The sequence below is a fragment of the Arachis ipaensis genome, chromosome B01, assembly GCF_000816755.2.
Source record: "Arachis ipaensis cultivar K30076 chromosome B01, Araip1.1, whole genome shotgun sequence".
In the NCBI taxonomy this organism is placed as follows: Eukaryota; Viridiplantae; Streptophyta; class Magnoliopsida; order Fabales; family Fabaceae; genus Arachis; species Arachis ipaensis.
Genome location: NC_029785.2, coordinates 114252533 through 114277929, shown reverse-complemented (window position 1 = coordinate 114277929; position 25397 = coordinate 114252533). Strand labels below are relative to the sequence as shown.

General features: G+C 35.9%; 1 long non-coding RNA gene across 1 annotated transcript; it reads right to left on the bottom strand.

The window, feature by feature from the left end:
* Positions 23894-25305, bottom strand: LOC110271998. Its single transcript, XR_002362897.1, has 3 exons — positions 24944-25305; positions 24739-24838; positions 23894-24241 (listed from the first exon to the last, which is right to left on the bottom strand). It is a non-coding gene; the product is annotated as an uncharacterized LOC110271998 (long non-coding RNA).

Genomic DNA, 25397 nt, shown 5'->3' with positions numbered 1-25397 from the left:
CTAAACCTCCTAGGTTGAGGGGAGGAGCCTTGCTGAGTCCTATGAATTAATAAAAGTATTACTGTTTCTCTTCGATCTGTGCTTGATTAATTCTAAGATGTATATTCGATCTTCATCGTGATGAATAGGATGATCTGACAAATTAGCTCTGTTCATCACATTAAGACGAACGTACCTGACAAATACCCGCGTTTACTTGGGTTCAGAATGCGTCTTTCATCGGACAATGACGAGCCAATAGCTATGTTTATACATCTCTCAGACGACTAATCCATGACTTCGTTGGGGACTTCTTGAGACATCAGTTCAGCCGATTTCCGGGGAGATTAGGGTCTCTGTGGTAGAGGCTAGAACCCAAGGTGCAACATTCTCTGATCTGGAAGATTTGACCTTGTCTGTGGCATTTTGAGTAGGATCATTAAGGAGAATGAACTGTACGAGCTTTACCCTCAATCAGAATGGATCCGCACTAAACCTGGGGTTCAGATCTGGAGGAGTATTGGCAGCTGCTCAAACCAGTGTCAATCACATACAGCCTGCCATTAAAGAAATCACTCACAAGCAAAGGAAACAATACTACCAGAATTAATTCAGAAAGACTAAGCAACTCCAATCCTATACGTCATTCTTATCCCTCTTTTCACAGTTTACACGACTTCTGAGTTCTAATTACCCTGTTTATTTATTTCCTTTACTTTTATGCAATTAAAAATAACATACCAACATCTCTTACTCTTTCATCTGCCTGACTAAGACCTGCAGGATAACCATAGATTGCTTCAAGCCAACAATCCTCGTGGGATCGACCCTGACTCGCTCAGGTATTACTTAGACGACCCAGTGCACTTGCTGGTACTGCTGTACGAAGGTGTGGGGATTTGTATGCACTAACTATCTTGCCTCCGATCTTCAATATCATCATCATTGAGGTCGATAGCATCTAATCCACGAGGGTTAGTAAAATCTGAATATTGCGAATTTGGACTAGATTGTATCGGAGTTTGAGAGGATGGGTTAGAAGAGCCACCAACACCAGATGAGTTATGTCTTGATGTACTGAATTGAGTTGGAAACGACAAGGATGTTGGAGTAACATTTCCGATAGAGGGGTTAAATATGGATGAAAATGGAAAATGTGGTGTTTGTGAATTTTGATTTTGTGATTGGAATATAGGAAATTGATTATTATAAGGAGTTTGAAAATTGAAATTAGAAAGATTTTGTGGATTTGGATTTTGAAATGTATTTGGTAGTTTTGATTTGGAACTTGAGAGTTTGAGATTTGAGATTGTTGGGTATTTGGAGTTTGAGAAAAGTTTTGTAAATAATTGAAAAAAGAGTTGAGTTGGTTTGGATCCATTTTTTCGAACAAAAAATAATATCAGCAAAACTTTGATTTAGTAAACTTGGAAGAAGATGAAGAAGAGTAGAAGAAAGTGTGAGAATAGAAGTGTATGTAAGTAGTATTTTTTTTGGTGACTTCTTCTCTCCCGTGTAAGTAGTATATATAGAGTAATAAAATACTAATTTATTAATAATAACGGCAACATAGTAACGACTAGTTTCCGATGGCTAATTTTACAACGGCTAGTTTTGTAATGGCTAATTTTAATAACGTGGTTAGCATTTTAAATTTTAAAAATAAAAATAACTAACCCAACCAAAAATTATTTTGTAAGGTGTAAAATTAAATTTATTTTTATTGTAAATAAATTTAATTAATTATAATTTAATATAATAATATAAATAATATTTAATATTAATTATGACATAAATAATTAATATAAATTATTAATTAAATAGAGATATAATTATTTAATATAATTATTTAATTAATTCAAATTTTATATAATTATTTATTTTTATAATAACTTGCCAAGTGACAAGTTATTATTGGACAACATAAGTCTCCATTCAGAGGGACTCTTTCTTCTCGATCCAAGAGAAGAAACTTCTTCGTATTTCACTCCAACGACTATCCCCTTTCTTTTCCTGACACACATAATAACAAGGACTCCAAAAAGTAATAGTTGGAGTTGCTCTAATAACCCTACATAATACATATACGACGGTGATAAAAATAATCTATATATGACCGAATAGCCAAATGGTCCGAAATAGGTTAAAAATGTAACAAAATAAAATCAAAAGTTAATGATGGATGCAAGAATAAGTCAAAAACTCCGAACTCTATATATATTGCTTTATTCTGCTGAGCTTTGGGTGGGAGAAAGAAGCATAGTCAATAACCTATTAAAAAGTCTTGAACAAATTGTGTAATATATGTAGGACGTAATAAGTCTTACTCACGTGATTGAGGCTTGGTACAATTCTAATTTATTTGTAGATTCAAAACTTGGTTCAGATTAAATAGTGGATAAAATTTTTTAAAATATTATTTGTCAGAGTATGTAGTATAGATAAATTTGTGATGTAAGAGAAAAGTTTAAGAGTAGCAATTTTAGTTTATATTGGCNNNNTACTAAAGATTAGAGACTGATTGACCCATCTCACAAATAAAAAAAATAATTATTCAAATTAATCTTCAAGAATTTTAAATGCATACATTTTAGTTTTTAAGAAAAATTAATATATAGATCAATATCTATCATTTTTTTCGTCAGGCATAATAGTCCACAGTCCATCACAACACAACACACTCTAAAACTCCTCTTTTGCACAATCCATCACAATTACATCAATTCCTATTGCCTAAGTGTTTTTAAATGCTTTTGACGTGTTTGGTTGCTTTAACTTCTAAGTTCTCTTTAAAATATCTTAAGCGCGCTAATTTGAGGGAATTGAATTCTTGATTGGTTATTGTGACATAATGCTTTTAAGCAATCAATGTGTGTGTTTTAAACTGCGCGCACACTTAGAATACACACATTGCTTTCTTTCATGTCACAACATTATAAAAATTACCTCATTTTAGTGTATGCTACCTTCACTTTCCTTTGCGTTGATTTTTACCTTAATTGTTGCCTTGCTTGATTGAAGTGTTTTTCACACTTAATATCTGATTTAGATCCAATAATGCATATTATGGTTGAAATAGTTGTATTATAAGACACTAGCTGTTTAGATTATCAAATGTTGAACTTAATGTTGTGGTATTAGTTATAAGAATTACGTTGGTATTATTATAATTTATTGTTGATTTGTTGTTTTGAATTTCTGTTAATTGGCATGCTATTTACAGACATCATGACAGGTAGAGGTGCTGGGGATCCGTAGTCGTGGTCGTGGTAGACGGAGGATTTCTTCTGGTACTCCAGGAAATTCTGGATCCTCTCCCTCTACTCCGACTACCCCAGTGATGTTATAGGTTGCGATTTTAGTGGACTAGTCATTCATCATGGTCCCTAACCCCAACTACGTCCTTCTGTCTACGGCGACGATGCCGCCTCCAACCGCTCAGTAGCTCGCTGCCACGGAGACGTCGCCTCCAGCGACAGAAGCCATGGCCTCGGAGTCCTCTTATGGAAGTGAGGCAGCTGATGCCCTTCCACCACCTTCCATCGTATGGTTGACGATTTGGCATGATAGCGACATGGGATAAGTATCACTTTAAGTCTTTTATATTTCTGATTATTGAATTGCTGAAAGTGTTTGATTATTAATTCTAGTTTAGTGGATTTAGGGTTGTAGGTTTGAATGGCTGAAAGTGTTTCATGCTTTCTGATTATTGAGTTGCTGAAAGTGTCTGATTATTGATTCCAGTTTAGTGAATTTAGTGAATTTATGGATGTTGATTCTTGATTATTGTTTGTTGCTCATTGATTGTTGACATTTGGTGCTGTTTAAGTTAATTGTTGATGGATAGAGTTTATGGTGCATTCTAGTTATAGATGAAACTCTGCAGAAATTTTTATAAAAATCTCTATATATTATGGTTATTTGCTTTTGAAGTTTTAATTTATATTTCCATATTGGTTTTTTTGTAGATTGTTAATAGGTTTGTGCCAAATAACAACGCATGTACTCAGGAGATGACCAACGTCATCAAGCTGATGTACGACCATCCCTGGCTTAGTTACAAGAAGATCCACTCGGAGACCAGAGAGCGATGGTTTTAGAAATGGGCAGTAATTAATTTTTTTAAGTTTTAAACTTTTTTTAGCTACTTTATAGTTTATATCTTCTATTTTGATTAATTAATTTTAAAGTTTCTTTGTCCAGCTGCACTTTATATGGGACGCTGAGCACGATGCCCTCATTAGGAAGATTTACGACCATCGAATGGGTCGGCGGCTGTAACAGATGCTGGAGGATGTTCGTGAGGGGCGGGACCACCTGACGAATTGGCTCCGACCGGAAATAAAAAATGCTCTGTTAGTTTACTGGGAGATCGATGAGGGGTTCAGGTATCGGCATCTCACTAATAGAGCTAATAGGGCATCGGCCATCTCGTCCAAGTATACCGGTGGCTCAGCGACCTTCTTGAAGACTAAGGCTAGGCTGGTATGTAGTGTCTTTGGTTTTGTAATTAACTTAGTTATATTTTTTTACATATCATTACTAGGCATCCTCATCATATTATTTCAATGCAACATATGTAGTCAAAGTCATTGGATCGCAAGATGACATTGGCGGAGATGTTCAAGTACACCCACACGTTGAAGGAGAACAAAGCGAGATTTACTGATTAGCGGTCTCAGGATCATTTTGTGAGTAAACATACATCTGATCTTCTGATATAAAATTAGAGATTAATTGTATAGCTGTCGTACTAATCACAATAGCATGTGTTACACAGGAGTCCTACATGTAGAGACTAGAGGTCGTGACTCAGCAATCTCAGCAAAGTGGGGAGGATACCGCTGATGGCTCTGCTGTTTCAGTCGTCGATCTCAATGCGGTTTGGCACGAGACCGCCTCTGCACTGTACAAGAACCGCGTATACAGGCTGGGATCATTCTTCGCCAGAAGCCTTCGCACTTCGACATTAAGGCCATCATTTGCCTTTGCCACCAGTCGAGCCGTCGAGCCGTCGAGCCTAAGGAAGGCGTGAATTTGAGGCTTCAAGTGCAGGAGCTCACCTGCATCCTTCACCAGTAGACTCAGGAGCTGAATGATTATCTGGAGAAGTATCAGGAGATCCTCACATGTGTGAGGGACACAAATGACTTTAGGCTAGAATGGAGGGAGCAGCTGGAGTGGCTTCAGCGGATGAAGGCACAGATGGAGGTATACGAGGCTTAGATGCACGCTACTGGCATCATCCTTGCTGATGGCAGCGATCCTGCTAGTGGCACACAGACATCACCGCCTTAGGGGCCGCCTCATCAGGGCCTGGGAACGACGACGACGATGACGATGAGGACTACCTGGATTTTTAGTGATTAGTGTTTCGTTTTATTGTTTTATTGTATTTATTTGATTTACTTGAATTTTAATTTATTTGAATATTTGATAATTTATTTTAAATAATAGGTTTCTATTATTTAAAAATTGACCATGAATTATGTAAAAAAATAAATTTAAATAAAAAATTAAAATTGACCATTTATTTTACATTTTTTTAAAAAATTGACATTAACGTTAGATTTACGGAGGGAATAATCCGATGGTAACAGTGTGGAAAATAACATATTGTAGCATAGGATTACTGTTGAAAAAATTCGCTGATAACCAAATGGTTTTTTGAGCAGGTAATCCGTCACATAATCCAACGGTAATTACTGTTGAACGAAAAAAATTCGACGGTAAACCTTTACCAGCAAGGTTTATACCGTCTGATTTCTTTCGACGGTAATTACCGTCGAATTTTGTTCTTTTTTCCGACATCCGTCGGTACTCAGCGTTTTTCTTGTAGTGGAAAGATAGCAGCGGTTTTTAAACCACTCCAATATTAGACATTGCTAAACCTTTAGCGTTGGTTTCTTCAAACCGCTGGAATAACCGTTGTCAATCAAAATTTTGCTGTGGATCTCTTTTGCTTCTGCTATATTCAAAAATGAAATTGCTTATCCTTTAGCAACAGTTTATACACCGCCACAATATGGCAACAAAAAAATTTAGTGTTTATTTTGCAGTGGGTTGGCAACCGCCGCCAAATTCTTTATTTTCATTTTTTTGTTTTATTGCCTTTTTATTCTATATCACATCAATATTTTTGTATCTTTTATTTCGCGTCATTTTTTATGTGGGTTTAATTTATTAAAACTTAATTAAAATAAGTAATTTTCAATCAAATTAAAAAATCAAATGCTAGAATGAACATAAACACACACACACACACATATAATAGGAATCTGTCAAAAGTGCATCATTGCCTATAAAACAAAAAAAGTATTGTTAGGTAAATAAACAGTGAACATTAAAACAAATAAAATTCTATAGTATCTATTTCAGTCTATTCAAATTCATGGTTTTCTTTGTAGATCATAAGAAGATGGCCTTGTGCGTGATAAAGTTGGTGCACTCCTCAAAGAATCCAACTCTGCAGCAATGTCAGGTGGCAAAGTATCTCTTTGCTATTGGATTAGGTATCTCAAAAAATTCTCCATCATTTGACTTTTTGTCTTCTCTCCTATTGCCTCTGCCTTTAATTCTACAATCATCTTTTGATACTCCTCAATTTGCACACCAGAGTCTAACTGTTGTGCAGTATTACCAAAAAGGTGGGTGGGACATGGTGCAAAACCTACACCATGAACTGGTCATGGGATATTTGCAATTGCTTTCTATAGACATACCAAAATTGAGTTATAATGATTCTAAATTTAGCACCACAAATACAAAAAGAGAAGTAGAAAAGTTTAAAACAATACTTACACCAATAACACCTACATCGTCATGGATATACAAGCCATCCTTTTTTATGAACCATATTTCATATCTCTCCTCTACTAATGTGATTTCTCTGTAATTGCTCCTATAATAATATTGATATTGATACAAATATATAACTAGCAAATGAATATTATATAAAAAAAAGAATATCTTAAATAAAATAAAAATTGATTATGTCTCCATCTCTTCGTCTTGCCAATATTTTGGAACTCCTAGTATATGTGTAAGCTTGTTTCGAATGATTTAAAGTATTTTGTCTGTATTTCTCATACAAAAAAGAGATAAATAAAAATTAGTGTGGTTTAAATTAATAAAACTTAAGGAGACTTTTATGTAAGCATATTTAGTTTAAGGGAAAGAAATATATAGTAATGGTATTTTGGGATTTTGCTACTATCACAGTCAATTAAGCATCTTAAGCAGTGATTCAACGGGTTTAAAATTGGATAAAATGAAATACCAATTCATTATTTATTACCTTTGTGTCGTCCTCCAACCGATATTGAAGGAACCATTTCCAGTGATTTGCATATATTTCTGATGGGTGATGCTTAGTATTTTTCTCAAAAAGTCTTTGTCTCATCATAAAACTCATGATATAACTTGGATCTTGTATCCTTCCAGTTTTTTTCATATCCTTTGAGTAATTCTCAGCTTTATTTTTCTTTTGTCATCGTCATCATAGTGAAAGATCCGTTATAAAATTTTGACATTGTTAGTAACCAAAACAAATGAATAGGTATAAAACTAAGATAATGTGATTATGAAAATAAGAAAAATAAAAAGTTAATCAAATTTAAACATTTGAAATAGAAAATATGAAAATTCATTCAATTGTATAAAATATCCAACGGAAAGTTTTCACCAAAATTTTTTTAACCAAATTGACTTAAAATAAAAAAACTAAAAACTTATACCTTAACTATGTTATATGCATGTTCCTTGATAGCTATGTTCATTCTCCTCTAACTCTCTTCAAAAATTGAAAATTGTTGAAAGTCAGCACCCTAACTCCCCAAAAATCTACTTAATATGCTAGACACATAATTAATTGGTTGCAATTTTCTGTTAAATCAGAGTATGATCTTTCTACTAGGAAGAAGTCTTACAATCTTTTTGTCATGCCATCCTCTAAGGAAGAAAAAATAAACTTCTGTGATTATCGTTACACAAAAGAAAAATAGAATACAAGGAAATAAAAATCTAAAGTATCCAAGATAGGATAAAAAAAATTACATCAATGACATTAATAGTCCAATAATCGGTATCCTTGAAAACTGTTGGCATTGTTGTGACCTTTGGCTTCTTGGGCCACAAATAAGTCATCGACATGGTCATTGAAAGATTCAATCTTATCCGCTTCTAGGTCATAATCTTCATCCTTCGAATATATATTGGCAACTTCATCGCCATGCCGAGGCTCTATGTGTGTTACAGGAGCTTGATGATCACCAATGTAACTTGATTGAGCCAGCTATGTTTCATTGCGTGGTGGACGAAATGATCTATTATTAATACGAGATGTTCTAGCATTATTCGCAGAAGATGAAAATGGATGAGGTCTAGTGCGTGGTTACTTACTTGATATATTATCCCCCGAGACATTGTTCAATCCTTCAGGCAAAATGAAGTCATTTAGAAAAGTAATAGAAAGAACAGAATTGAGAATTAGAATTGAGTGCAAAAACTAATAAGTTTTTATAATTAGTTACAAAATGACTCATTTAAGAAATAATTTATACATAGTTTTAACACAAACTTATGTAATCAATGTTCATGAAGATCACTCACCAAACTAGCCTAAGTTTAGGCATCAATACCATCATCAATTCTGGGCTTCTGGCTATACTTTTAATGCTATATCGAGGTCTCCTATCTATTTTTCCAAACCTTGACACAAAATAAAGTCATTAGACAAGTATTAGAAAAATGATAATGTAAAAGAATTCTTTAAAAGCAGTCGGCATGCATAAAACTACAACTATAAGGAAACATATAAAATAAATGAATCATATATTCATTTTGTTAGTAAACTCTTGATTTGAAACAATGTGGCTTGGAGCTCCACTTGAAATTCCAAGAGTTCCTTTCAATCAACATATATATCTAACTTATATATTAAGAAACAAAATACATACATCACAAAAATTATAGTTACTACTAGAGAGTTGTTAATTCCTAATGGATGAATTATTCAAATTGGACCCACTTAAAGGTGCTCCTCATAGTAACCTAAGCTCATTCTTCTAGAAATTAATAAGAAAAAAGTTTCATAGAGTTAAACAAGCCCTAATGCATCGTGTAAAACATTTTAAGATCATCAGATAATTACACAAACATCCACCAGCACACAAATCAAATTAAGGTTGTAAGGAGTACTTTATGTCATTCATAGATGAGAAAATACAAAGATTAAGAGTAAAAAGAAGTTAAGCATACATGCTATATATTGATTCATAACTTTATAAATATTAAAATAATAATACATTATATTCCACCGTTCAAATAAAGTAAATTGGGTAGGTATAAGTTAATTGAGTAGTATAGCTTTCGTAAAACTGAAAATAAAATTTTGACTAATTTTGATATCTTAAACTAACATATATAGAGTTTATCCTCAGAATCAAAGGGTTTTAAAGCCAACCATAAACTACTATAACATTGCTTTATTCTCAATATAAATAGGAAAGGTCCTGAATTTCTACATTTGAATATAGGATTAATGAATGAATTAAAACATAAGTTATCTTCTTTAAAAGCATACTACATTTTGTAGATGAGGAATGAAAATAAAACACCAACAATAGTCAAAGCATTTTACTAAATCCTTTTTTTTATTTTTAATACAAGAAGAATAAAAAAACAAAACACCTTTCTCCACAAATAGCTTGAGATCCTAAACCAGTTTTTTAATATCAATTTAGATTTTAGAGCCATACATCAAGAAAAGAAAAACATGCAACATATCTCAAAACACAACACCCTAGATATACCAACTTAACTAAATAGACTAGTAACCAATTACCATAAAGGGGCAAGAAAAAAGGTAGCATTTTTCATGTAAGTTACCTAAAAATCAGAAGAGCAGACGAAATGTGGGTTGGGGATGAAGCAGTAACATTGAAAGTGAGTATAGTCAATGAAATTTGAGGAGAATAACTGAAAGAAAAAGACTTTATTAAATAATGAGAACAGTTTGGAGAAGGAAGCAAAGGCATAAAGATCATAGTTAACTTACCTGATGTTGTGAGGAGAAGCATAACGGCGTATGGAGAGACAGACAATGTGACATACGTTAGATAAATAGAATTGACAATGATGGACGCAAGACTAACGATGCATTAGAAGTAAGGCCGACATGAACGCGAGGTTGATGGAGAAGAAGATATGGCATTTTACTATGGGTTAAGGTTGAGAATAAAATAGGAACTCAGAATGAAGATGAAAAAAACTAAAAAGGCTAAGAATTTAGAGGAAACTAAAATGTCTAAGATTTTGGAGGGGCTCCAAATACTACTGAGCAAAAATTAAATTTGCACCTTTACTCTTTTAAAAAAATATTTTATCATAAATTATACTTTTTAAAACATCTTCAATTCGAATATGCCAAATTAAACGTATTATATACATGCTATTATCTGTGCTCTGCTTTGGGTTTTGATGTGTGCTTAATAGGGTTGCTAGTCAGCCGTCATATTAATGGCAATTCTGATTTTTCGATCATGACTAGTCTCAGGCCTGATCCTGATCCGATCAATCATGATACTGAAAAGGAGGCTGAGAAGGAGGAGGTTGTAGTGTTAGAGGAAGAAGATGTACTCTCAGGAGTTAAAGCGTGTTCCAAAAGTCTGATGGGAAGAGTCTTTTCTACAAGGATCTTTTCGTTAGGTACTATGGAAAATGTAAAACCCGGTCAAACCTTAATTAAATAAGTAATTAATTAAATATAGAAAAAAATAGTTAAAAAAATTTAGCAATCAAAATTTGACAATTTAAAAATGATATTTGGACTTAGAGGATTTTTTCGAGTCAGAAAATATATTTTTTTGTGTAAAAATACGTACTGAAAATTTGACCGGTAGTACTGGCTTAGATCTGCCCGGTATTACGCCTGAAAAAAATTAATTATGAATGAAAAATATTAAAAAGCTAAAATTCATGTTTGAGAAGGTAAAAATATTTAAAACACACATTAAAGTGCTAATCTCAAAGGTTTTGGTTCAAAATTGGACCAAACGGGCTATATATGTGAACCGGACCCAAGTTGGATCCAAGCCCAACATATATAAACCCTAACTAAAGGCTATTCAGCACAAACACCCCTTCATTTTGTGCTTCTTTCTGAAATGAGGAAAGAGAGGAAAGAAGAGTGAAACCTTAACCTTTGAAACATTCAATCCACTATAACTTTCTCTCTAGTGCTCTGATTGTCACACTATTTGTGGCCACGCAAAGTCCTTTTCATCCTCTACAATTTTATCCAAAAATATCGGTAAGAATCTTGAGTTCTCATATCCCATTTTTGCAATTCATGATGAATTCAAAATTTGGTTATGAATTTTGAGAAATCTTGTAATTTTGGTTGTTTAGGGATGCTCTAGTACGAGTTATTGGTGAGTTTCATCAACCAATTTCGTGGGTTAAGGTAAGAGATCCTCAAACCCTTGTGATTTATGAGATTTCATGAACCCTAGGTTGATGTATATATGAAATTTTGTATATTAGAGCATTGGGTGATTTTGGTTTACTTTGGGAACTTGAAAAATAGCTTGTGAAACTATTAGGTGAGTTTTAGAGCTAAGGCTTAGTGAAAATTCACAAGTGAAGTGCTTAGTTTTGACTTCCAAGAGGTATGGTTTAAGTTTTCATTTAAATACTATGTAATGTAGTATGAAATCTTATATTTTTATAAAAATTTATTTATTGATCTTTTCAATGGTTCAAGAATGGTTGAAAAGTGAATTTTGTGGAAAAAGATATGAAGGTTTGATATTTGGGTTGAAAAAATGGTTTTTATAACATATTGACTTTTTCAAGTTCTGGTATGGTATGCGTACGCGAGCACTGTCGTGCGTATGCGGGAGTTAGTCTCTGCCAACACCCATGTGTATGCGAACACGGGCTGCGTACGCGAGTTTGTCAAAATGACACGAGCGAGCCCCACTGTCCAAATCTTCCGCATATGTGAGTTTTGAAAATTTACATTCATGCGTACGCGAATATGTACATGCGTACACGAGCACCCTTGTTTTTCTGAAAAGTGAATTTTTAAGTTCTCAACAATTCTTTGAGCCTTCTAAACCTCTATAAACCTCGATAAGAGTCTAGAACTAGTGTAATTAAGGATAAAGGAGTGAGAAATGAGAGTTAATGAAATATGTTAGTGAATCGATAAGAGATGAACAAATAGTGAAGTTGCTGTATGATGAGGATGAATGTGATGATTGACTATGATGATGAATGAGATTAATTAAGATTGAATATGAATTGAAATGAGATTGAAGAGGAGATTGTTAATGAGATTGATAATGAAATGATAATGAGATTGATGTTGAACATGATTCTGATTTAAATATTCCTGCCTGGGTAGATGCAGTGGCGTTGATCCACTTGCTCCATGTTATGGTTTAAGTCTCCTGGGGCAGATGCAGTGATTCGCCCCCACTTGCTTCCAGTTGAGAATGATATGAGATTTGAGAAATTATTTTAGTTTTAAATTTTCCTGGGTAGATGCAGTAGGTTGGCTCCACTTGCTCCAGGTTGAGATATGAGATTCTATAGACACTTCGACGCAAGTTGTGATTGGGCACTTAAACTCCCCGGATTCCCCCAATGAGAAGAGAATTGATTAATGAATGATTATATATATGCATAGACTCTTTGGGATGCGTGTTTAGGGACTATCCAAGGTTCGCTACCGGATATGTCTGATTAGCTTGATAACCGACAGATGAGACTCATCATCCATAGAACAGGCATACATTATTTGTATATGTTTGATTTGTTTGGGTTTGCCTAATTGTATTAGTTTGCCTAAGTGAATATGTTACCTGATTACATGCTATTTGCTTTACTTGAACCTACTTGTGTATTTCCTTGTCTGCATTGATTATGTTTCCTTATTTGAGAGACCCCTCATGCTGGTGTCGGATGACGTTGAGGGCTAATTCTATTTTGATTGGAGAGTTGTGAAAAGATGGACATATGGAATTAGAATTAGAATCCCCTTATGATAGTTGTCAATTTATGGATTAGAGATAATTTAAGATGAATATGATGAGGTATGGAGTTTAAGATTGCTTAGTGAGTCTGTGTTGCCTTATGCAGTATCTATTTGGCACTTTTACCGTACTGAAAATCCATGGGTCGGGGATTATTCTGTATATATCTTCTATTTTCAGATCCAGGTACTGGTGCTCAGCATGAGCTGTGATTCATCTGAGAGATGGCGAAGCTTACTGGACTTCTTTTTTACTTTTGTTTAGATTCTCTCCGCACTTATTTTGAAAAACATATATGTATGTATTTGTTTCTTTTGAAACTTGCCTATAGAAGTTTTGATGTATATTTTGGGAGAGATAAAAAAATACTGTTGTCAAACTGATTTTATTACTGTAACCCTAGTTGGCCTAAACTTTGCAGGTCGCGACTAGTGGCTATTTACTTTTGTTATATATATCTATCTGTTATCTATCTCTTAACGCTCTTTATCTTTCTTTTATCAATACGTAAGTGGTCCCAATTCGTAATTTTATTTTACTCATTTTCAGGCTTCTTGTCTAATACTTCCTTTCAATTATATATATGTATTATAAATCCACCTTGAGAGGCGTACCACCTTGTTATCATTCGAGCATAAGGATTTGAATATTAGGGTGTTACAAAAAAATGCCTTATAGGCTATATGGACAACCAGCTAGTTTCAGAGTGGCAGATCAAGAAAAGAATCAGTTCTAGTTTTTCTTTGATGATGAATTAGAGGTTAGGAAAATTAAGAATGAGTCTCCATGGCTCTTCAAAGACAAATTTTTACATGTTAAATGCTAGACAGAGGTAGAGGAAACAGAAGGGTTAGATACTTTCTATTTTCCAATTTGGGTCTAACTCTTGGGTCTCCCAGAAAATTATAAAACAATAGATGTTGGGAGAAAACTGGGTGAAAAGGTAGGAGAAGTGATGGACGTTGGAATCTTTGACATACGAGGTAGAGAAGCTAGAATTTTGAAAGCCAGTTATGTTAAATGGAGACAAAGTAGTAAGGGATAACATCAAATTGAAGGGTCCAAATAACAAGGTAGTGGAGGTGGGATTGATATATGAAAGAATTGGCATTTCTTGTACCTATTGTGCTCATGTAGGTCATGGAACTAAAGTATGCAGTAAAGTGATCAAGAACTCAAATTCGAACAATTTAAAGGAGAACAAAGTTGGGGAGTGGCTGAAGGTAGATCAAGTAAGGAGAAGGGTGTATATGAAAGGAAAAGAGGAGAGAAACAAGCCTGATCATAGACCTGGTGCAACATCAAACTGAAAAACAAGGTTCCCCCTTCATGGTTGTTGGACAGTTTTGCCATTCTAAGAATTAAGGAGAAAAACAAGTAGAACAATAGTAATGTTGTCCAAGACAAAGGGAAAAAATATAGGAGAAACGGGGGGTGCGGTGGTTGACAAAGGAAATATGACATTGGAGATACCTCTGAATTTGATGGACATCACCGCAGCTATGAACGTGATGACACTAAAGTCAGATAAGATGCTTCAATATGCAGGAAGAAAGAAAACTGTGAAACTGAAACAAATTGCGAGGCCGGACAGCTCTGAAGGTAAGCGAGTTATTAGAGAAAAAAGAGCAAGTAGAGATAAGAAGAATGATGTAATTTATAAGAGAATTTGCTTGGATATAGATGATGGTCTTGATATGGTGGGGTTGCCAACCTGGAAATGTCGGGATTTTGGGAGACTCCTGATAGTCCACAACCTTAAAGGAATCACCCAATCCTACTCTCCCAAGATTGTTTTTTTATGTGAAACAAAAAATCAATCTTGAATTGTGGAGCAGAAGTTACGGGCTTGTGGTTATAGAGAGTGGCAGCTGGTTAATTCAGAAGGAACATCAAGAGGCTTAACTCTAGCATGGAGGGAGGAGATGGAGGTTTACATAATAAAGCTGCTGATTTTTTAATTGCTACTAGGATTAAAGATACTACTACAAACCTGGAATGAAGTTTTGTGGGTGTGCACTTGTCCACTAATGACCAGAACCGAAGGCAACAATATGACAAGGTATCACTGGTGGTTCAACAACAGCAACAATAGGTTGTAATTGCAGAAGATTTCAATGTTATAACAAGCCAGAGCAAAAAGGAATGAGGTAACAACAAATCCCCCTCTGTTATTGCTAATTTTAATACATTTATTGGGGATAATGCACTGGTAGACATTGGTATGACCAGCTGACCATTTACATGGACCAATCAAAAGAAAGGAGGAGAATTGATTCAAGAAAGAATTGATAGAGTGTTGACAGGTACTAGCTGGTTACAAAAACACCATAGTCCATCTGTGATAAGGTTGTTGGAAGATGGCTCAGATCACGCACCTCTCTTGTTAGACACCAATTCGAGAACTGAGAGAATAAACTAGAGGTTCAAAATTCAGGAGCGATGGTGCGTGATAGATGTAGAAGGCTCAACTATATTTGTACTTGCTCAAAAATAAAAAAAAAAAATGTAGGTACAAACTAGTTGAGTGGTAGAGATTAAGGGGACCTAACTCAAAAGTTGCTATTGATGAGTTAACTAAGCAAATTGAAGAAATCAGAACAGCAAGGGTACATAGAGGTGATGATCTGCAAGAACTTGAAAGGAAGCTTGAGATTGCCTATCATAATGAAGAGATGTATTGGAAAGAAAATTTAGAGTCAAATGGCTCCAAGCAGGGGCCCAGAATACTAAATTTTTTCATTATAAATTCAAGGCTAGAATTCGTAGGAACAATATTTAGAGGCTATATGGCAAAAATGGGGATGTTGCAAAAACAAACGGAGAGATAGCTAGGGTGGCCGAACAACACTTCCAAAATATATTCACATTGTTAAGAGCACCCGGAACCTTTCTTCTCTGATTTTGAGCCTAATATTACTACTTCCATGGATCGAGGCTATGTAGACCAGTAACTATGGAGGAAGTTAAAAGGGATACATTTAGTGTACACCCCCAAAGTGCTCCGAAAGATGATGGAATGACTACAAAGTTTTTTCAGAATTATTGGGATATTATTAATGGTGACGTCTTTAGAGCTGTTTGAAGCTTCTTTACAGTGGGAGAATCTTAAAGGCGTTCAATCACACCCAAATTTGTCTTATTCCAAAAGTCCCGGACACTACTAGGATGATTCAGGTAAGACCTATAAGCCTCTCTACAGTTATTTATAAAATTATATCTAAGGTGATTGTTCATAGACTCTAACCTCTTATGAATAAGCTAGTAAGCCAATCACAGAGTACTTTTATCAAGGGTCATCTTATTACTGACAATATTCTCATTGTCCACAAATGTATGCACTATCTAAAAAACAAAAAACATAGGTGAGATTATGAGATGGCTCTTGGTGCGCGGAATTGAACTCCGCACAACTGAACCGGCAAATGCACCGGTTCGTCCAAGTAATACCTCAGGTGAGGGAGGGTCGAATCCCACAAAGATTGTTGGATTGAGCAAGCAATGCCTATCTTGTAAATCTTAGTCAGGTGATTAGAAAAGATGGTTGTTTGTTTGAAAGCATAAACGAAATAGTAAATAACGAAATACCAGATTGATGTGAAAACACTGATAAAGATTCAGTTAAGGCTTCGGAGATGCTATTTCTTTCCGGATTAACTTTTCTTACTGTCTACTTCAATAACGAATGATTCATTTAATGGCAGCCGTAAGTGACTAACTCATGTCCTCTCATCAAGTTAATCTCTTCTAAATCACAGTAGTCCACCATATCTGAGTAACTCATGTCCTCTCATCAAGTTGACTCATGGCTTCTCAATGTAGCCGAAGATGAAGCTCTAAGCAATCCACTCCCCTTCATGATCCTACTCAAAATACCACAGACAAGGTCGGATCTTCCGGATGAGAGAGTGCTACTTTTTTTACTCTAGCCTTAGCGCCGCAGAGACCTCAGTAACTCACGATCAACGGAATTTCATGTCACGTATCCAAAGTTGCCCAGGTACTCTCTTGGAATCCACAATAAATTCTCTAGCTTTAGTTCAATTCTATCCGGGTCAAGACTCACACAGAACCCATGTAGAATAAGGATGAATGTCACGGTTCACCCCCAATTCATTGAGATTGAAGAACGAGAACGCATAAGAGAATATAATCAGACATAATGAAATAGAAACAATAATATTATTAATCCATGAGAATCAGCAGAGCTCCTAACCCTAACTTATGAGGTTTAGTTGCTCATATCTTACAGAAAATAGTAATGTAATTCGAAAATAGTGTGGAAGAAGTCCCTTAACATGGGTGATCTTCTCCTTTAAATACTAATCTAATAACTAGAGATTATAGAAATAAGATAGACTGGACTCTTGGTGCGAAATTCCACTTCTTGGGCCCATTAGGTGAGTGTTTGGGCTGAGTTTTGGGTGAACCCACGTGTTTAGACTCCTCTTGGGGTGTTGGAAGCCAAGCTTGCTCCCTTTTGGGCATCCAAACGCCATCTTGGTCCTTCTGGGGCGTCTAAACGCAAGGCAGGGAAAAAGATGGGCATTTAATGCCCGTTTTAGGCCATCATTTCCAAAGATAAGTATAGAATATTATATATTTCTGGAAAGCCCTGGATGTTTTCTCTCCAACGCCATTGAGAGCGTGTCATTTGGACCTCTATATCTCCAGATATGCTCATTTGAATGCACGGAGGTCAGAATCTGACAGCATCTGCAGTCCTTTCTTTGTCTCTAGATCAGGCTTTTCCAAAACTTACCAGAATCACCCAAAAATCACCTAAAAATATAGGAAAAATACAAAAACTCAAAGTAGTATCCAAAAATAAGATAGGATAAAAAAGAGAAGAATACAATAAGTCTCAGAGCTCTCAATGAAGCTTAGCTCCAATTATTGGAATGGGGGCACTTAGCTTCTTGATTTCTGAATAGGTTTGGCACCTCACTTTCCTTTGAAGCTCAGGAGTATTGGCATCTCTTGGAACTAGAATCTGGATGGTATTATTGATTCTCCTAGTTTAGCTTTTTCTTGATTCTTGACCCACAGCTTCTTTTGGTGCTTTGCACCTTTTTGAGCCTAGCCGTGACCCCTAACCGTTTTGTTTTTCAGTATTACCACCGGATACATAAATATCACAGGTACTTAACTGGGTAAACCCAATTGGATTGTGATTCATCTTTGCTAGAATCCGCAAACAGTGGTACCCAGAGTTCTTCGGCGTACTCCCCCCCTTTTTTTTTTGGATCACGACTTTAACTGCTCAGTCTCAAGCTTTTCACTTGACACCTTCACACCACAAGCATATAGTTAGGGAAAGCAGCTCATTTGAACTTTTTAGGCCTTATTTTTTTACCTACCTAACCATTGATGGTCAAAGCCTTGGGTCCTAGCTCTCCTTTTTTTTTCTTTTGAGATTTTTGGATTTTTCTTTTGCTTTTTCTTTTTGCTTTTTCTACTGTTTCTTTTGCTTCAAGAATCAATATTTTTTATTTTTCAGAGAGTCAATAATACTTCTCTAAATTCACTATTCTTCAAGAGTTAATACACTTAACTTCACTATCAAATATGCACAGTTAATTTATACATTCAGAAAATCAATGCAAGGCCACCACAAAAAAATAATTAGAGACAAGTCATGTTATACTTGAAAATTATGCACTCACTACTTCTTAAAAAAATTTTTCTTTTAAGCTTGATGGAGATACATTGGATATTTTATAACCAAAATAAAATACAAGTAAATAAAACTAGAAAAGATAAGACAAGTGATCATGAACTAAAACAGAAATCAAAGAACAAAACAGAAAAATAAACATGGAGAAAAGGGGACTTAACAACCTCAGTGATGGCAGCTGCTGCTCCCTCGGGAGAGTCCTATAGAGCGTTTCAGCTCCTCAATTTCACGCCCTTGCCTCCGCTGCTCCTCCGTCAGTCTTCTCTAATCTTCTCTCATTTTATGGAGGATAGTGGCGTGCTCCCTATGCTCTACCCTCAGCTGCTCCATATTCAAAATCAACTCTCCTATTGAGGTATTCAGTTGATCCCAGTAGTATCTAGGAGGAAAATACATCTCTTGAGGCATTTCAGGGATTTCTGGAGGAGGTGGTTGCACAGGCTCTTGCTATGGCTCATGTGCAGATTCTCTTACATGCTCCATCCTTCTTTTGTGATGGGCTTGTCCTCCTCAATGGGGATATCTCCTTTTATGACAATTCCAGCTGAATTACATAAGTGACAAATAAGGTGGGAAAAATCCAGCCTTGCTAGGGTGGAAGGCTTGTGAGCTAGCTTGTACAATTCTTGGGGTATCACCTCATGCACTTCCACCTCATTCCAAAGCATGATGCAATGAATCATGACGGCTCGGTCAATGGTCACTTTGGATCAGTTTCTAATGGGAATGATAGAGCGTTGGATGAATTCTAACCATCCTCTAGCTACAAGCTTGAGGCAAGCCTTCTTAGTTGGGAAGGATTACCTTGAGCATCCCTCTTCCATTAAGCTCCTTCCATATAGATGTCTGAAAGTACTTGATCCAGCCTTTGATCAAAATTGAATCTTCTAGTGTAAGAATGTGGGTCTCTTTGCATTTGTGGTAATTGGAGCGCCAACCTTACACTTTCTGGACTGAAATCCAAGAGCCGCTCTCGGACCATGGTGCGCCAATTTTTGGGATGTGGGTTCACACTAGTATCATGCTTTTTAGTGACCCAAGCATTGGCGTAAAACTCTTGCACCATTAAGATTCCAACTTCTGGGATAGGATTGGTTAGGACTTCCCAATCTCTTCTCTAGATTTCTTGTTGGATCTCCGGGTACTCATCCTTTTTGAGACTAAAAGGGACCTCGAGGATCACCTTTTTGTGCCTCACCACTTCATAGAAGTTGTCTTGATGAGCCTTGGTGAGGAATATCTCTATTTTCCAAGATTTGGAAGCGGAGGCAGTAGCCTTTCCCTTCCTCTTTCTTGACGTTTCACCAGTCTTTGGTGTCATACTTCGGGATGGTAGAAGTAAAAAAGTAAAGTTTTTACAACACCAAACTTAAGAATTTTGCTCTTCCTCGAGCAAATAGTGGGAGAAGAAGAGAGAGTAGTAGAAGAATGAAGATAAAAAAGAGAGAGAGGGGAGGGTTGGGTGGGACCCAGGAGGCCTCAAAAACTCAAATGGCCCTACCCCTGTGTGGGCGTTGAACGCCCTTGCTGCCCCCTGGGTGGCATTTCAACGCCAGCTAGGGGTCTCTCCAGGGTATTTTGCTTGTCCTCTTCCACTGTATTTGTCTCTGTTCTAAGTATTGTACATGATCACAAATATTAAAAAGCAAAGGAAATAGCTATGAAATAAACTAATATAACTCAAATAGAAATAAACTCAAAGAAAGAAAAACAAAAATACTCTAATCATCATGGAGGAATAAATCCTCACTCCTCAATGGGAGCTTCCTTCCTGTGCTCTCATGGATCAGCTTAATATGCTCAAGAGACAGGATCTTGTTCACTGCATGAGGCAGGACTGAGCTTGTAGGGAATACTACCCTCATCCCTGGTGAGAAGCCTTTAGTAGAGATATTTTTGTTTTTTCAGCCCCTAGGCATCTTCCTTTTGGGGCCTTCCTCCTTAGTGAATAGTGTACATCCAACACTAAACTTACGTTTGGTCTTAGGAGAGATTGAATTGATTTCAATCATGGGGGGAGGCTTAGATACTGAATACTGTATGCAAGTACCTTCCTTGTCAGGAGGTAGTGGAGGTTTAAAAACCTTGAACAACCTCAGTGCTATTTTTCCTCTCTCAACATCTATCAGGGCTCTTTTAGTGGCCAGGAATGGTTTTCCTGGAATGATGGAGTCAATTGCATCCTCTCCCATGTAAGAGCTTGCAGGGAAGAAGAGCTATCCAACCTTTACCAGTATATTCTTCGCTAGCCCATGTGATTGCCTTAAAGACTGGTCAGCCAATTGCAGGGTGATTCTTGTTGGCTGTGCTTCTTGTATTCCCAGCTTCTTCATCACGAATGGAGGTATCAGATTTAAACTTAAGCCAAGATCATATAGGACTCTGTCAAAAGTGATCTTTCTAATAGTACATAGAATCTGAAAGCTCTCTGTGTCTGGCATCTTCCTTGGTAGCTCATTCTGAATTAGTTTACTGTACTTCTCAGCATGTACCTCTAATTCATCTCCCTCTAGGGTCTTCTTTTCAGGGTGTAAGCTCTTTATGAGTGCATTAAAGAGAGGCCTTTGCTCCAGGACCTCAGCAATAGGAGTATTGACTTGTAGCTTCTTAGAGTCTTCCAAGAACTGTGAGTGCTGCTCATCCTTGGTCTCCTTTTTCTCTTCCTGAGGATATGATACTTCAGGCTCTCTTCCTACAAGAAGGGCGTGTAACAGTGTGCTTCTAGCCTCTAGTGGAACCTTTTCTTCTTTTAGTTCCTCAATAGTGTGTATCTCCCAAGCATCATAGAGGGACTCGCTCTCCTTCTACTTGAAGGTCTAAACATCTGTCATTAGCTTAGTTAATCTCTGCGAGGGAGAGAACCTGTTCACGAATTTGTTAACAACCTTATCCCAAGTGAGCACAATTTCTCTGGGTTCAATATTCCACCATTTCTTTACTTGATCCCTCAGAGCAAATGGGAAGAGTTTTAGCCTGAAGATTTTAAGGTCCATTCCATTGGCCTCTACAGTGTCACAGAACTGCAGGAAGTCAGAGATGAATTTATTGGGGTCTTCTTGTGGGTGTCCATAAAACTGGAACATTTGCTGCATTAGCATGATCAGGTCTATGTTGACCTTAAAGTCATTTAAGTCAATAGGAGGTGCACTATTACTCCTTCTATAGTAGTTGGGAGTGTGAAATTTATAGGAGCCCAGTATATTCGTCTTCGGATCTATAGTGATTTTGGTGTTCCTGCATATACAAATAGGAGACAAAGAAAAGTGGGAGTCTTTATGTCACAGTATAGAGATCTCCCAGTGAGATACCCAAGAAGAAAGAGAACAAGAATTAAAATTATTAAAAAATTTTATTTTATATATATATATATATATTTTTTTTTTAAAAATCAAAAATAAATAAAATAAAATGGAAAAATAATAAGTTAAAAATTTCGAAAAAATAAAAAAAGGGAAGAATAAGAAAAGATATGACAACCAATTAACTAACAAGAATTAAAATTGAAAGGTGATTTTCGAAAAGTAAGAAGAAAAAGTCAAATAAAGATTTTGAAATTCAATTTTAAAAGAAGGTAAAGATTTAAAATTTAAAAGTTTTAAATTTAAAAAAGAAGATAAGTTTTAAAATTTAAAAAGACAGATAAGATAAAGATTTTAAAAAGATTAAGAAAGATAATATTTAAAATTTAAAAATTACTAACTAGAAAATACCAAACTTAAAATTAAACAAGATAAAGCAACCAATTAATTAACAAGATTTGAAAATAAAGATAGAAGATTTGATTTTGAAAATTTAAAATTTAAAAAAGAGAAGGTCAAACAAAAAGATTTGAAAATTGAATTAAAAAAAAAGAGTTAAACAAGATAAGATAAGACTTAAAAATTTAAAATTTAAAAGATTTGAAATTTTAAAATCAAAACAAGATAACTAAAATAAGATTTGAAAATCAAAAGATAAGAAAGATGAAGATTAAGAATCTAGAAAGATAAGATATGATTTTAAAATTTACCAACAAAAGACACCAAACTTTCAAATTTAAATTCAAATAAATATAAGATAAAGATTTTAGAAATTTAAAAATTTTGAGATTTTGAGAAGGGAATTTTAAAATTTTTGAAATTTAAAAAGATAAAGAAAACACTCAAGGCACACCAAACTTAAAAATTTTGAAATCAAGACACTAAATTTTTGAAATTTGTTTTAAAGAAAAACGCTAAGAGACACGAAACTTAAAATTTTTTAAATCAAACAAGAAAAATTACCAAGAACAATTCGAATATCAAGAAAGAAAAACAAGAACAATTTCGAAAATTAAAAAAAAAAGATGAAAACAAAAGGGACACCGAACTTAAAAACTGACACAAGACTCAAACAAAAGATAAAGATTACTAAAGAAAAGAAAAGGCTTTGAAAAGTTTTTGAAAAAGAAAACAAGAAACACAAATAAAAGAGCAAATAAACCGTAAAAAGTACTTAATCTAAGCAGCAAAATAATCCGATAGTTTGTCAATCTCGAACAATCGCCGGCAACAGCGCTAAAAACTTGGTGTGCGGAATTGAACTCCGCACAACTGAATCGGCAAGTGCACCGGGTCGTCCAAGTAATACCTCAGGTGAGTGAGGGTTGAATCCCACGGAGATTGTCGGATTGAGCAAGCAATGGCTATCTTGTAAATCTTAGTCAGGCGATTAGAAAATATGGTTGTTTGTTTGAAAGCATAAACGAAATAGTAAAGAACGAAATACCAGATTGATATGAAATAGTGATAAATATTCAGTTAAGGCTTCGGAGATGCTATTTCTTTCCGGATTAACTTTTCTTACTGTCTACTTCAATAACGAATGATTCATTCAATGGCAGCTGTAAGTGACTAACTCATGTCCTCTCATCAAGTTAATCTCTTCTAAACCACAACAGTCCACCATATCCGAGTAACTCATGTCCTCTCATCAAGTTGACTCATGGCTTCTCACTGTAGCCAAAGAAGAAACTCTAAGCAATCCACTGCCCTTCGCGATCCTACTCAAAACGCCACAGACAAGGTTGGATCTTCTGGATCAGAGAGTGCTGCTTTTCTGACTCTAGCCTTAGCGCCACAGAGACCTCAGTAACCCACGGTCAATGGAATTTCATGTCACGTATCCAAAGTTGCCTAGGTACTCTCTTGGAATCCGCAATGCATTCTCTAGCTTTCATCTGACCTTAACTTGTCATAAAACTCCACCAGACCGAAAGTAAAGTCAGTGCATCTTTCATATGAACTCGATGAGAAATAAAGCCCAACCATCTTGCTCTTGAATTCAAAAATAGCTATCTGAATGAATGAATAAATATACACACAATCACATTTGGAAACTGCTAGATATGTTTTAGTTTACAAGTTAATTAATTAGTAGCTTACTTTATTTCCATAATAAGAAATCACAAAGTCACCAGAAGGAGATAGCAAGAGAGATTTCAAGGATTGGTTCCTCTTAGCTTCCTCTTCAAGATTCTTCAATTCTTGAATCTTTGCTAATGTAAAAGTTGGAAGCACTTTGAAAACTTTACAAAGAAGCATTATAGCATAGGTAAGTATTAGATTGTAAATACTAGTATAAACTATAGAAGTACTAAATTTTTATTTTCTGTTGATCTAAAGCATGAATATGATAGCCTCATTCTCAATCTAACATATATAACTAGTTGCAACATGCCAACATCATGAAAAATACTAGAGCCGATAACAATTTAAAATGAAAAATAAAGAACTGCAATCAAACACATATAAACAAAATTGTAATTACAATGTCTCTTATTCTCATTCAAAATAAAAAATTAAAAAACTGCAATTAGACACATAAAAGAAAAATTACAATCACAAAGTCTCAAATGCTCAATCAAAATGAAAAATGAAAAACTACCATCAGAGACACAAACAAATTACAATCAACAGAGTAACTCTCGATCAACAAATTTACAACAAAATTCTCAATTAAACACATATAAACCCACTTTAGCACATACATTTACAAAATTGAATAAAAAATTGTAAAACTTACAGTCACAGACTCAGAGAGACAAAGAGAAAGGGGCTCCAGTGACAGGCTCACATGCAACGGCGATGGCCAAGCTCACAGTGACGGTAACCAAGAGATGAATCTGTGGAAGAACAAAAAAGAACTTAGATCTCACAATATGATGGAGAGAGAGAGAGAGGAAGAGAGAGAAAGTGCGCACGAAAGAACAAGAGCGAGAGGAACTTACGGTCTTATGGAGCTAAAAACTGAGCAGCGATGGCAGGCTGGAGCTTCGGGCTAAGCGGCGAGGAGCTGCGCGCTGAGCGGCGACGGCAAGAAGCTGCGCGCTGAGCAGTGACGGCGAGGAGCTGAGGCGACAACGAGGAGTGGGCAACGACGGCGAGGAGTGGGCAACGACGGTGAGGGAATGAGAGGCTGAGCAGCGATGGCAAGGGGGGTGAGGGACTGAGCAATGGTGAAGAAGATTATGGTGTCTGAAGGTGATGGAGGCACAGAGAGAAAAACCCTAATCCCTAAATATATATATGCACTGCGGGGCGGGTAGGGGCGGGTTTACCCTGACCCCGACCCCGCCCCGCCCCGATAAAAACCCGCCCCGCCCTCGGGTCGGGTTTAAACCCGCCCCGAGCGGGTGGGGGCGGGTCGGGTACCTGCGGGTTCGGGTACTCCTGCCACCCCTA